At 38.1% G+C, this 15,461-nt stretch overlaps 1 protein-coding gene across 1 annotated transcript in view; it reads right to left on the bottom strand.

Annotated features, from left to right (window-relative positions):
• The window catches only part of LOC106875038 (spermine oxidase), a 40,570-nt gene that overhangs the window by 23,658 nt on the left and 1,451 nt on the right, over window positions 1-15,461 (bottom strand). The window lies entirely within an intron of this gene.

Raw genomic sequence — 15,461 nt, 5'->3', positions numbered from 1 at the left:
AAAAAAAAAAAAAAAAAAAAAAAAAAAAAAGATAAGAATCGGCAAGAAGAATGAATGCTTTCACAAAGATAAACTGAACTATTCTGAAAGAAAAGGAAAATATCAGGTTTAAAGGGGAAAACTGGAACAACAGACTGTCAGATAGAACAGAATAAAAATGTTCTCTGTCTACGCCAAGTCTTATGCAGAGCACTGAGTACACTTGAGTGTGGCAAGCCTAGTAAATTACAGGTATTTTAACCTAACCAAAATTACACAACACAAATGACCAGCCACACAGCTGTTCTTAACTTGGCTGCAATTAATCCCCCAAACAGGGAACAATACCACATTTGATAGCATAAAACAGGGGTTCTCAACCAGGGTGGTCCATATGAGATTTTGTTGCTAAAATTTATGTTCAATAAATTGGTTCTGCTTCTACCAATACACCAAATACTCTATTTTTGTTTCTTGTACGATTCCTAATATTAGATTATAAAAATATAATAGGATTTTTAAAACATGGAATGGCTAAGAGGGTCCACACAAGAATCAAAAGGGGGCCCCAAGGGAAGAAAATAGTTGAGAACCATTGGCATAAAAGACACACAGACATTAGATGCATCTCGATTTTGTTAACACATAGAGGAAAAAAGTTTTAATGTATTAACACATTTAATATAGGTCCAACTACACATGAAGGACCCAGGATGATTATTTTTGAAACATTTGATGTCCTATAAAATATAAAGTCCATCTTGTCTGTTATCGAATACAATATCTCAACTCTTTCAATGGTAAAGACAATTACCGCTCATATCAAGAACATCTTATATCTTCACTCATTCAGGTACTGAAAGCATGCAACAAAGTGCTTCAGAGTCACTACAGATGTTAGGCTTTGCAAGCTCCATCTTATCCTACGTACAGGGAATTGAAGAATTGAATGACATGCAATATATTAGGTTAGAGGTGAGCCAGTCGAACAGAACAATCATGCAGACACTAGACTGAGTAGAGTGTGATTATAAGGGTGGTTTGTGAGATGAGACAAATAAGAAATTGGGGATGCAAACAAGTGGAGGTTCCAAGTTGGATCTGGAAGTCAAATTTGTGGGCCTTTTAAAAGAGAGAAGTTGCAGGCTTGGAAAAGATTGGAGTAGTTATGGGTCTGATTCTAAAACGTGGAAATTGAGGGTGATGTAGAGTAGAAGGTGAGAGATATGGTCTCCAGGCTGATCGGAAGGTGATAGCCTCTTCACTTTTCCCTTGACTAAACCAAAAACAAAAAAAAAAATAATTCAAGATGTTTAAAAAGAAAGGGAAATAATTGATATGTCAGAGAATTTTCCTTCATATTTCAAAGTGAGACTGATTTAGTTATTCACCATCTTCAAATGAAGATCAGCTGTCTTAGTTTAATAGATAACCCGTTAGACTAAACACTTAGTATTTTTTTTCTGTGTCTTTACATTTTGAGTTCAAATCCCACCAAGGTCAACTTCACCTTTCATCTTTTTGGAATTGATAAAATAAAGCACCGGTCGAGCACTGGAGCCGATAGTGTCAACTTGCCAAAATCTCAAAATTGCTAACCTTCAACTAAAATAAAAAATACTAAATCAACTCTCTTCCTCCAATACATAGTAGCTCTTGCGCAAAAAGTTTTTAAAAGGAAAGTATATTGGAGAATGCATCCTAGATGCCCAGTGTATATACGAATCAAAAGCCAAAAAAAAAAAAAAAAAAAAAAAAAAGAAAGAGTGCAAGTCTGTTCTAACAAAATTTTAGAGTAAAAAATAAAAAGAAAACAATGAAAACCACATAAAATGACAACAGATTGAAGAAAAGATTTTCTCATTATGTAGGTTACTAGGAAACAAACAACAACATAATAAAAACTATTTTTCTCTGATGTCAGAAATATAAGCTCCAGCGAAATACTTCTAATCTTTTGTATAAGAATATCTAAGGCTTTAAGACAAATCTGCCAGAGGCTAAGCAAATCCAGCGCATGGATTCATTCACGTTGTAGAAACTGTTGGTGCAAGCAATAAACCATACGCAAACGAAACAATTAGAGCTGATAGAGAATTTAAGCAATCAGTTGAGTAGGTACATGGCTCCGGTGAACAAGGAAACCAGGAATTGATTGGGTCATGACAACAGTTACCTTGTCTTGTTTCAGTCATTGGATAGTGGCCATGCTGGGGGCAGGAGGTGTATAGCCTTGACAGGTGTAGTTGAACCAACTGACCTCGGTTTTTTTTTTAAAACCTGGTCTACTTTGCTGAACTGCTAAATTACAGAAAAGCAAACAAATGCTGGCTCTCACGCGATGGGGTGGGTAGACAAACAAAGACGCATACATATATATATACAAAGGGTGGTGAGAAGTTCTTGGCTTTGGGTAAAAGTAAATAGAGGAAGATCAGTTAATTATGATTTTATTAAACACATTACCTGGAACAATATCTAAGGTATTTATTATTATTATTATTATTATTATGATAGGGTGTGATTTGGGAGAGATTTGGCTTATATTTGTAATAAGTTGAACAAATTACATAGAGGTTTTCTAGATGACTCGCCGTTATCAGTAGTTCCTGGCGCAAATATAAAAGACTGCTACAAATTAGACAATTTTCTAAGTAAATAATACAGAAGACCGAGTCAATTATAGCTGTGCAAATACAGTGAATAATGTGTTTTTTTTTGTTTGTTTTTTTTTCTTCCTTAAGACACGGCCAAGTGAAAACACAAAAAAAGGAAACGAATGTTTAGAAAAAGAAAAAAAAAAAACAGCTTATGTTTTTACACCATGTTACTCTTTCACTTATTTCCGTCACTGGACTGCGGCCATGCGGCATTTGTTCTACTGGCGTCTTTGTCCGAACTGCCAACTCACGGGGATGTAAACAAACCGATACCGGTGATTTTTCAGACCAACACCCGCACGATTACCTAACCCTAAAACCCTAATCTTAACTCCAACCCTGACCCTAAAGCCGTAACCCAAACACCCTAGTGAAAACCGTGCGGGTGTTAATCTGAAAAATTACCCCGATATCGGTTATCAAGTGAAGGATGGGGGAACACAAAGACACACGCTTACGACGGGCTTCTTTCAGTTTCCATCTACCAAATTCACAAAAGGGTTCGTCGGTCCGGGGGCGCTCCGCACAGTGAGACCAAACCCGAAACCACATGGCTGCAGTTGGTCCACTGACCAGTCCTAAAACAAGGCAAGGCACCGGAAAACACAGATTTTCCTATTTTAATACAGAAAATTGTTTCATTATAGTTTCATGTCCTGCTTCAAGATCGTTAATAGACAGAGCTAAACTCACACACGCAAAATAAATAAACAAAGCCTCAATATCCGCAAAAACTGGGTGAGGGGTGGTTTGGGGTTGAGCAACGCAAGATACGCGAAGAGATAGTAGAAAAGCAGCGTTAGTGTCGAATTTGTAGAACGGTGAAGAAGGACAGAAGGGGAAAGTAGGTAGAGGTGAACAGGAAGGAAGATAAGGAAATAATTTGCATAAAATGTAAAATTAACGAAAAAAAATAGAGGGCGATTAGTACGAGATCGTGGGAAGTATTTAAGAGGAAGCGAAGGTGAAAAAAAGAAAAAGACGACGACGACGACGACGACGACGAAGAAGAAGAAGACGAAGAAGAAAAAGAAGACGAAGAAGAAAAAGAAGACGAAGAAGAAAAAGAAGACGAAGAAGACGACAACGACGAAGAAAAAGGAAAAAGAAAAGGGTGGCAGCGACGACGACGGAGATGAGAAGACACGAAAAAGCCGTTATCCAGCAGAAACAACAACAAACAGCTGTGAACTGGAGCAGGTTTTTTTACACCGAATCTTCCCAGTCAGTGAAGAAGGTAGCAGACGATAAAAATAGGATACAAAAAGAAAAAACAAACAAAACGAAAACCACGATACAAAAGAGGGGTGGGGCACTGATTACTTCAGAACAAACCGGGGGCACAGTAGACTATTTTTGAAACTTATTTGTTATTTTATCATCGAAAATGGGCGAGAGGCCAAAACATAAATCCCTTTGCAAGATTAGAAGTTAGAAACCTGAATAAACTATCCCGGTTCTGTGAAGATAAGTCCCCCATCTTTTATCTTTATCATTGGACATCGGCCATGCTGGGGGCACCGGCTTGGGTGGGGAGGTAGTATCGGTCGCTTTTGCTGAATCGCTAATTTACGGGGACGTAAACAAACCAGCACAAAGACAGACAGACAGACACGCACACACACACACACACACACGACGGGCTTCTCTCAGTTTTCGCCGACGAAATTCACTCAAAGCTTGAGTCGATAGTTGAAGACACGGTAATTTTTCAGATTAACACCCGCACGATCTTCACTAGGGGGTTAGGGTTTCAGGGTTAGTTTTAGGGTTAGGGAATTCCGTCCCTAACCGTAAACCTAAACACTAACCCTAACACCCTAGTGAAGATCGTGCGGGTTTGAACTAGAAACCAAGTGGTTGCAAAGGGAGCTTCTTAATCACACAGTCACGCTTGTAAAACAATGCAGACTTCATTGGGGAAGCGTCTTTACTAATTTGCTTCTAAAATAGGTGCCGTGAAGCAGTCAAGTGTAATGCAGACCATAGATTTACGGGAAGACAGATGCCAAACATCAGTATTAGAGCGAGAGAAAGTGTGTGTATGTGTGTATGCACATTACCAATACAGAAGTTGTTGTTGGAACTCCGTCGCTTACAACGACGAGGGTTCCAGTTGATCAGATCAACGGAACAGCCTGCTCGTGAAATTAACGTGCAAGTGGCTGAGCACTCCACAGACACGTGTACCCTTAACGTAGTTCTCGGGGATATTCAGCGTGACACAGAGTGTGACAAGGCTTGACCCTTTTGAATTACAGGTACAACAGAAACAGGAAGTAAGAGTGAGAGAAAGTTGTGGTGAAAGAGTACAGCAGGGTTCGCCAGCATCCCCTGCCGGAGCCTCGTGGGGCTTTTGGTGTTTTCGCTCAATAAACACTCAACGCCCGGACTGGGAATCGAAATCGCGATTCTATGACCGCGAGTCCACTGCCCTAACCACTAGGCCATTGCGCCTCCACTACAGAAGTAAATGTTATTCAACGTGCAAAACGAGTGAATTTGTATAAACGGGAACGCGTCGGACTTCAATAGATATCTTCATTATATTTAGTGTGTCACCTGTTTAAGGCTCTGTTCTCAGAGACAAGTTCACTTTCAAACCACATGCTTCTGGTTTCAATCCCACTTGGGTACGGCACCTTAGGCAAGTATCTTCTACCAAAGTGTCGGACTGACTAATGCATTTTGAATGAAATGTGGTTAACGGAGACTTAGCAGAATTCCGTCATAGAAATGTGTGTGTCGGCAAGAAAAACCAATAAAGCGGTGCGTCGAATGTAAGTACCATGCAATATATAATTCCGCCTGAAAAGTGCAGACTCTGCTCTGTCACCCTCTCCACCATCAGAAATGTAGTGAGTCAATGAAAAGTTCGTTTTTGGAAGCCTATAAACTAACGACGCTATAGTTCACAAAATGCATGATATGAATTCTATTTAAGGAAAAAAAATCCCGCCAGACGCGACAAAGCATTTCTTCACACACGCAGCCCCATGAACGGCATGAAGAAACCAAATGCCAGTAAGATACTCCTGTCTTTACACATCGTCCCACAAAGACTGGCCTTGTGCCAATGCTATTTAACGTACGTATGCCTGTACTTACATGTAAACGACTAGTAATCTGATATACAAGAACGGTTGACGTAAAATAAACAAGCCAAGCAAGCAGAGAGCGTCTGGCCCAACAGAGAGACGCTTTACTAGCTTCTTGAATACTGGTTGGATAAACGGCAGTGTTAAGCGATAAAGACACACACACACACACACGGGTGGAGTAATTGGCAGAGTGGTTAGAGCGTGGGATAGATTGCTTTGCGAGTAATCGACCTGACTTTCTATGCTCCGAGTTCAAATTCTACCGGAGTCAATTTTGCCTTTCATTTCAAATCGCTAAAGTATGCTTGCTATGCTTGTTAATATTACAGACAGAAAATGGATAAAGAATATATGTATGCGTGTATATATCATAAAAACAATATGTCTATATGCATATGCATGCGTGTATGTACATGTGTTTAACAACCATGTACAATAACGTAAAATGTTTCAAACCCTACAACAAACAAGTTGGTCACAGGGGCAACATTTGGGATTTGCTGATGGACACTTGTGATACCTACGTGTGTGAGATTTTGGACTCTCTTGGACAGAAATGGTCTTTAACTATGGAAGAACATTGTAGCAAGACTTCAATAATATCGTAAGCAATAAACTTTTACGTAATGGATCTGAAACGTAGAGCAATACACAAAATTATCGATGACTATCGCTGAGATTTTGTAGGAATACATTACCTTCGAAACGAAGTCTTCACAAAGAAACAACAGAAAAAAAAAAAATGGTGCTACTTTAGAGTGCAGCCTACCACAGTATCCGAAGTCTACACTATTAAATGACCTGATCAGGGTCAGGTTTAGGGTAAAGGTGAGACTGTACGATAAAGTGGCTCCAAAATATTTACTGCAAAAGACTAAAGAAAAAGCACTGGAGCGAAACAGTTTCACTGAAGTCAAATCTTTCAATAGAGAATTGTTACCCCAACAAAGATTTATCAGACGAGAGGATATTAAGAGACAAACCCTTCCATTGTGAATTCATGTTGGAAATCTTTTGTTTCTGGCATTATTTTGATAAAGCATGAAAGATTACAAGACTATAGAAATAAAGAAATTTTAACCCACATTTTTTTTTCGCTTCTGGTGACGTATAGCAAAAGTGCGCGTAGGCGCACTTATACAAACAGACGTTTCTTTCACTAAAAACAATAGCAATAAATTTATCAGTTCTCCATTTCTAGACACACACGCCTCCTTTTTGTCAGTTTCATCAATCATTTGACTGCGGCCATGCCGAGGCACTTTATATAGTTTAGTCGAACGAATTATTTAAAGTCTGATATTTATTCTATCAATCACTTTAGCGGAACCGCTGTATTACAAGAACGTAAACAAATAACCACCGGTTGCAGTCTACCAGATCCGCTCGCAAGGATCTGGTCGGTCTAGGGCTATACATAGTGAAATACACTTGCCCACGGTGCCACTCAGTGGGATCGAACCCAAAGCCAGCAAACTTCTTAGCACGCAGCAAACGGTGAAACACAATAAGAATTAAGTTTAGAAGCATTTCCTGTGTAAGAAGTAACATTAAAATTAAGATCTTTTAACACATTGGCAGATTTGTGAGCAAATTCGAAGAAAACATTCCAAAAATGTATTAGATTAGACACGTTTTTTTAATATTCTTTTAGTGGTTCCAGTCGTTGGAACCACGACCATGTTGCAGCACAGCCTTTCTGAGTTTTAATCAATCATTTGGAGCCTAGTACATATTTCAGTGTGGTAACTATTTTATCGATATCTATTTATCGAACTGCTTTCTTTTTAGTACGGGAAAACGGTAGGGCACAACATAAAAACATAGGTTATTCGACCGGTATAAATATAAACTCGAGTCTTACACATGCACCACACGAGTCTTCCGTACAGTTTCTGTTGACCAAATGCTATTCCCGAAGTATTGGTGAATCTGAGGACCCAAAGTTTCGCGCAGTTGGGGATCGAAACACGAAACACAAAGTGAAATCCTTAGTACAACCATTTTGTGTGTGTGTTTTGCAGGAATGGCTACATGGTAAAGAAGCTCGCTTTGTAACCACGCGATTTCGGGTTCAGTCCCACTGAGCAACACTTTGGGCCAGTGTTTTTCTATTATAGCCCCGGGTCGACCAGTGGTTTGTGAGTGAATCTAGTAGACGGAAACTGTGTGGAAGCCCGTCGTTTATATACAAAAAGGCGTGTGTGTTTGTGTGCACGCGCGCTTGACAACCGTTGGTTTGTTTACCTCCCCGTAACGTAGCGGTTCGGCAAAAGCAATGATAGTAGCAGACTCAAAAATATATACTGGGGATCGATTTGTTCGACAAAAGGCGTCCAAAGCGGAGCTCCAGAATGATCATAGTCCAATGACTAAAGCAAGATAAAAAAATATATACAGATACATACACACATGCATCCCCCACTACAGATATGTATAGCAGAACAACAGAGCAGAAGACATTGTAAAATAAGATTAAAGGAAATATAAAGAAAAGAATCTTTCCACGTTTATGTATGTATGTATGTAGATATATGTACTGGCGTCGACAAGAGACCATTCAATGACTTCAAAAGAATATACACACACATGTATGTATATATGTATGTACGTATGCATGGAGGTATGTATGTATGTATTATAGAAGGAGAGAAGAGTGGGGGGGGTATAATAACTGTCAATTAGGTGATGTGAATTAAAAAAAAGAGATGAAAGGTTGTGGAGGGGAGGGAAAGTGGGAGGGGTGGGAGAAGACAATGAATAAAAACTTACGTCATTAGACGAAGAACGTCAACAAGTGGGAGACAGAGAAAACAACTAAATGGCGGACAAGCGACAAGAGCATCCTTCGCAACAGATACATCACAGTTTATTCATGTCATTGTGTATATATATATGTATATATATATATATTGGCCTCAACTCATACTAAATAAGACCAACCAAACACATCTTGCATGTTTAAAGACACAGCTTTATATATTTTTAGGTTGCTTTTTTTCTTTTTTTTACCAGTTACCTCTATTTTTACTGTATGAAAATGATAGCTTCTAAACTAAACTACATTACTCGGTTTTTAAATCACACAAAAAAGAAGTTTGTTTATGAATATAGGAAAGAAGAAAAAAATACAAACAGCAGTTTAGATTATGTACGAATGAGTACATCGATCTCAGACAAAGGGATTAATTACAAACAGACACCGGTGAGACAGGTGCATTATCAATAACAATATACTTATGTATATATATATATATATATACATATTGTATATATGCATACACAAACACATCTAGGTTGGACACTAGCAACGAAGCAAGCCAACGTGGGAGCCTTGAAGTAGTTGCTCGACCTACAAGAAGAAGAAGCCACATGTCCTTCAAATCGCACAGTACCGTCTTAAGAAAATAATCTTTTCTATTATAGGCACAAGGCCAGAAATTTTAGGGGAAAGCCTAGTCGATTTATACTGCCATCCCCAGTACGTAACTGGTACTTATTTTATCGAACTCGAAAGGATGAAAGGAAAAGTCGACCTCGGTGGAATAATAATAATAATAATGTGGTGGTGGGGCGATCACACTGAGTGGTCTAGTGTGTCCTAGTGACACTGTTTCTGAGAAACGAACATGATGGTCACGGTAGGAGGTAGTCATGCCTAATCAGTCGAGGGCTGAACCAACAAAGACACAACCCAGCCTCTATGTTGTCGTTCGAACTGCTAGACACAGCAGCCAAATCACCGAATCACATAAGAACACTACAGGCATTTATGTTTAGACAATCACGGATGGAACGTCTGTTGGTCGGTAAGTTTACTCGACCAGTGCTACCTGCAACTAAATAAATATAGTTTTACACCTTATCTAGTTATTTATATAAGTGACTGAAGGAACGAGAGTTTCGTACAAGGTACTTTAAACGGTAAATCACAAACTATCGCTTTATAACCGAATTACTGATTCCATTAAATTTGTATCACCAAACCTCTGCGTGTGTGTGTAGACAGACACATGAGGCGCATTAGATAAACAAATTGCTGAACAGACTTCTATTTTTCTGAATGTTATGAGGAAATAAGAGAGGGTGGGGGGCACTTTTGCTTGCAAAGACTACCACACACACTAAATAGATGGCAAGACCGATATATATATATATGTCACCATTTGATCCCAGGTCATATCTGATAGCTTAAAATCAATATCCACACATGTGTGCACCTTTAAGTTATATGGCACACACACCAACAAACAATAATTTTAAAACACTTTCGAACACAACACAAACACACACACACACACACACACACAGGTGTAACAGGCACGTAATGCATCAAGAACAGACTATGATGTCAATAAAAATTGGGAGGGCTGCCGACCGCTCCTGCCTGTTCAATAAACGGTGATTCATTCATGATGCAGAACAACTCTCTGCAACAGTTAATCATAATCTTCGTTATTATTATGCACATATTGAGTCAGATAATTAAAAATAACAACAATACAGTTTCTCATTATTCTAGCTTCTCCTTGCTAGACAACCACCGTCAACACACACACACACCTTCATATATATATATATGTATGTATAATTTAAAGACACGAAAACGCTTCATTAACGCATTTCATTTGTTGCAACACATTAAATATTCTGGCATTAGTTTCAAATCTATTCCCGAGACAGACGTAATATATACACACATACACATAACGAGAGAAAAAAGAAAAAACTTGGTCGACAGGGCGGAAACCAAAAAATAATAGACCCCTGCTTTTCTTCTCTCTCACTTTCTCCGTTTCCCCTTCACCATACGATGGTGCCCGCCCAATCGACCCAGTTTATAAATTAAGAATTGTGTCGCTCCACATAGAAAAAAAATAATAATAAAAACAGAGTAAGGAAAAAATAGAGCAATATAAGCCACTATTGCATTTTTAACACCCGCAAAACTTTCCACTGACGAAATCCTTATAATAATAATAAATTTCGACGGAGTTTTGGAATAGTTTCCACTTATCTCACGAGGAAAGGAAAAGGTATGGAGTTAGGAAGGAAAAAAATTGAAATTTTTAGGAAAAACAAACATGAAAGGAGAAACCCAACTAATTCCTTACCTTTTTCATTCCCCATGAGATAAATTTTATAAGTTTTTGTTGTGTATTTATAATGTTATGTAGATAGATTAAATTGGGTTTTCCCTCCATTCAACCTCATTTTTTAAAATCAACAATAACTATTTTCATTAAATGGCTTTATTTACTATACAGGAATCGATTCCAAGAAACTGGTCCCTAGTAGGGGTACGACTGTAACTGAACAAAGTCATACTCACTAGTATTTGGGTACTTATATGCATAGAAGAAATATATACGCATATATCAGCGAGCATCTGTGCACATTATATGGTCATCTCTCTCAAAACAATGGAAAAAAAAAAGTTCACATATACTGGTCATAAGATTTGTCTGTGACTGTGTTAGTTTGTAGCCCTCGAAATGGGACAGTGGAAAAGACAATGTCCAGTCTCAACAGTTTTGGACTATATTATATATATATATATATATATATATACCACTAGAACATTAGACACTTAGTATTAAAGTGCTTTTTTCCTAAGAGACAATCATAACCGCCACATTTAACATACTTTACATATACATAGATATATAACTCAACTTCCGTCCCTCAAACAATTCAGCTATAATATACACACACACGCACTCTTTAAAAGAAGATTGTTCCCTCACTTTCAATATCGAAGAAAGAACAAAGATATTCTTTCTGATAAGGAAATTAAACGAAGAACTACAGCTTAAGAACTTTTACACGCGCGCGCACGTATATACACACACACACTCACATATATATATCATATATGCGAGAGATTTTGTGTTTATATGTATGCACACACACAGTTAACAGAAACAAATCAAAGAAAAAATGTAATCTACAGGTAAATTTTATCACCTGATTGAACAGCTGTCAATGGAGAGCCAGTCGACATTTAGCCAAAATTAATGGCTGTATGTACGCGTGTATCATTATTAATTAATATACATATATATATATATGTGTCCGGCTGCTATTTCTTTTCGTTCTTGGAATCACCAAACTCGCACGTACTTCTTTGCCCCTCCTGTCCGTGCTTCACAGCGTTCAAGACATACACACTTCACGTCTGGCTGTACAGCCTTTTTGTTTGTTTATTTCACCGTTTTGTTTTCCTGTCTTGTTTTCCGTCCGCCACTACCCTCCACGAAAACAATTTAATTTGTGTTCGTGGGAAGAACCATTTTAACGATGCGTACTGCCTTAATTCTTCGAAACGCCGGAGTTTTAATGGTGGCAGCTGATGAAGGGGATGTTTCTATGTGGCCTGCTTGTTTGTTGCACCTTGTTCACCATTTTGTCCTTGTTCTTTTGCCACGTCATGTACCCAGTTATGTATCTATATGTACATGTAGATGAACGTATATACATACATGTACATATATATGCATATACTCATATATTGTTTATAAATATATATATATATATATATATATATATATATACAAGAGAGAGAGAGAGAGAAACATAGATATAAACAATACTAACAACTGAACCAACCACTAGAGGCAATTAGGTTATCAACGGGAATATTCCAGGGTGACAACATGTCTATGGTTCGACCTAAATGTCAAATCCTCGTTAGTAAGTCCTATTGGGAAAAACAAAAAAAACCCAGGGCTACAAAGATAACCAGGAGCTCTGTTCAGGTATTCGAAAGACAGAGCTGGTGCCAACGGTAACTATTCATACGATAGTAAATCAATCTGGGAAATATTGTTGACCAGACGAGGAAATGCATTTATCAACAGCTTATCTATCTGTCATTTCCAGTGGTGAATGAATGGATGCTACAAGTACCTGGGAATTTAATAAAGAATGTTGCTTGCATACGTCGGTGCTGTGAGTAAAGAGTGACAAAGAACAGCCTCTCCTGGACCTGTCTGTCATAGCTACATCACATCCCACCTTGGATATTTCATCGCTAATCAGGAACACCAAATTACTACTAAATAAATATCTGATCAACAAGAGGTAAGAATACCTCCAAACCCCTATATTGTCATAGAAAATATCGACTTTGCCACACTATTTATTATGCAAGATATATCATCTACATATCTTCCCATGAAACATGACATTGCTAAAGCTATCTATTTATAATTCTATCTGGAGGAAGGATTGTTCTGCCGGTCATTCGAAAGAAACAGAACAAAACAAAAATCATAGTGAAGAGGTCAGCTGCCCAGCTAATATGTCTGTCTCGTCGAAAATTATGGGGGGAAAACAAAGCGAGAATGTCTATGGCGAACATGGTGCATGATGATAGCATTTGCTTATAAAAATATCTGAAATGCTAGGGTTTTCCAGTGACAAAAACCAAACTAGTTCCAATCCTCTAAACCTAATTGATTTGTAACACAAAGATCCTCTCTGAGTTACGTGGAATTAACGTATGCATATAATAGCATAGACTCTCTCAAACACACGCAAAAAATAAACTGCATACACATGTAAACACACATACATCCATTATATGAGTATATCCACACATATACGCCCACATAAACGTACACCCAGATATTCACAAAACTCTGGGACTGCTGTCGAAAAAAGAAAAAAAAAGTAAGGGTAGTCACAAGACTACCCCCACTTTTTTTCACCAACATAGTGACCACTGTGTCACTATGTTGGTGACCAGCTTGAATTCTATGCAGAGGAACTTAAGATTTAAAAAGACACGCATGTTTTCTTTTAAATGTCATTATTAACTTGAGCCTGAATAAAACGAGGCAAGTGTCAAAACGGGGAACTGAACTGTGACAGTCCTTTTATAGTAAAAATATAAAACAAATCGCCGTGAGCATTATTTGTTTAAATGGCGAATAAACAAAATTTCAAAATAATTTTAATGTTTCATGAAACACTACACAGCTCTTTGAGCTAAAATTCTATACTCCGAGAAATGGAATGTGTGTATGTGTATGCTATGTGCACAGACTGACAAAAGTTGAATTCAGTCAACCATATTCTGCATGGGAATCCGTTTAAATACATATCTTTTATAACCTTAAATACACATACATAGAAAGACAGACACAGGGGATGGAGTCCAACAAAGAAGCAACATCCATCACCAGTTATCTCTCAATTTGAACTGAAGGAATTCGGGGATAGCAAATTACTGGATTGTTGTTGTTGTTGTTGTTCAGTCACACAGGTTAATCCTGATCGAGCAAGACTAATGATTAAAAATATTCCAACCAAGACCACCACGTCCTTTTAAGAGCATGTAGAAATGACTATTCTCTCAAAACCTTGGGCTGTGACAAGGAGCATTTGGCTGATATTTCTAGTCAGTCGAACAACCACGGAAGTGTTTCGTAAATGTGATTGTTATAGAACAGGCTCGGGTGGGTAAAAAAAAAACAGAGAACGAGGTGGGACAAAGTTTCGATGTGTTCCCGAATGTACCATTCTGCTGTTTACAGTCCAAGGTCAACGCTGAACGAGAAAATCTTTGCTCAAAGGCGTTCCAAACGTGACCAGCCTTTTTAGGGGGTGCTATCCAGTGTAGCTTTTAAAGTATAATTTTAGGGAAATTTCACTTATTACTAGCAGGTCGAACAATAGTGTAGAGAGCAATGGTTCTCAACCATTTTTTCTTTACCAATGGACCTCTTTGATTACTACTCTATTCTGGTGGACCCCCCCCCCTAACCATCGCCATTCAATATTTAAAGAGTAGCTTTACAGATACTTTCAAAAATTCTATTTTGTTTATCACGCACTCACTTGTGGTAAGGTTGTAGCTTCTTGGAACAAACACATCTAAATCAACATTTTTTTCACGGACCTTTAATACACTACTGTATGGGTCCACAATTTTTCCTTGCGTGAGCCCCACCTCTCAAAACAAAAAAAAACAAAAATCTTATATAGACCCCGGCTGCGATCTATGTAGGCACGTACCTGCAGGTGTATATAAGAGAACTCGGGCGTTTTGTTTACATTTACTAATATTAACGTATTGTATATATTCGGCCCCTACAGAAAAGGGCATATTGTTTTCTAGGGATGACCAGCTGTCATTATATATCTAAAATTATATTAGTCAGTGCGTCCATTTTTTTGCTGTTTTTAGACGGTATTTGTAAATTAAGAGAATCTCATTATTTCTAGCGGAATGGATGCACACGTAGCGAATCCCTTTTTATATGAAGACGTTTCGCATAAAGATGCGAGTGATAAGATATTTTGCCCGTGTTACTCTTACCTTCGCAATATCTTATTCTAGAAGGGGGGGGGCCAAGGGTAACGCTTTATTCCTAATTAACACACACCTATATACGTGCGTGTATAGATGTGTATGCATGTTTGTATGCGTATGTATGTATGTATGTATATGCGTGTGTGTATGTATGTATGTTTGTGTATACATGTATACGTTTGTGTGTATGTATGTATATGTTTGTGTGTATGTATGTGTGTGTGTATGTATGTTTGTGTGTATGTATGTTTGTGTGTATGTATGTGTGTGTGTATGTATGTATGTGTATATGCGAGTGCGTGTATGCGTGCGCGTGTGTATATGTATGTGTGCATGTATGCGTGCATGTGTGTATATATGTATATGTGTAAATATATGTGCGTGTGTGTTCCCAAAGCTACA

The sequence above is a fragment of the Octopus bimaculoides genome, chromosome 14 (assembly GCF_001194135.2).
Source record: "Octopus bimaculoides isolate UCB-OBI-ISO-001 chromosome 14, ASM119413v2, whole genome shotgun sequence".
Classification (NCBI taxonomy): Eukaryota; Metazoa; Mollusca; class Cephalopoda; order Octopoda; family Octopodidae; genus Octopus; species Octopus bimaculoides.
This window is presented reverse-complemented; position numbering and strand designations above follow the sequence as displayed.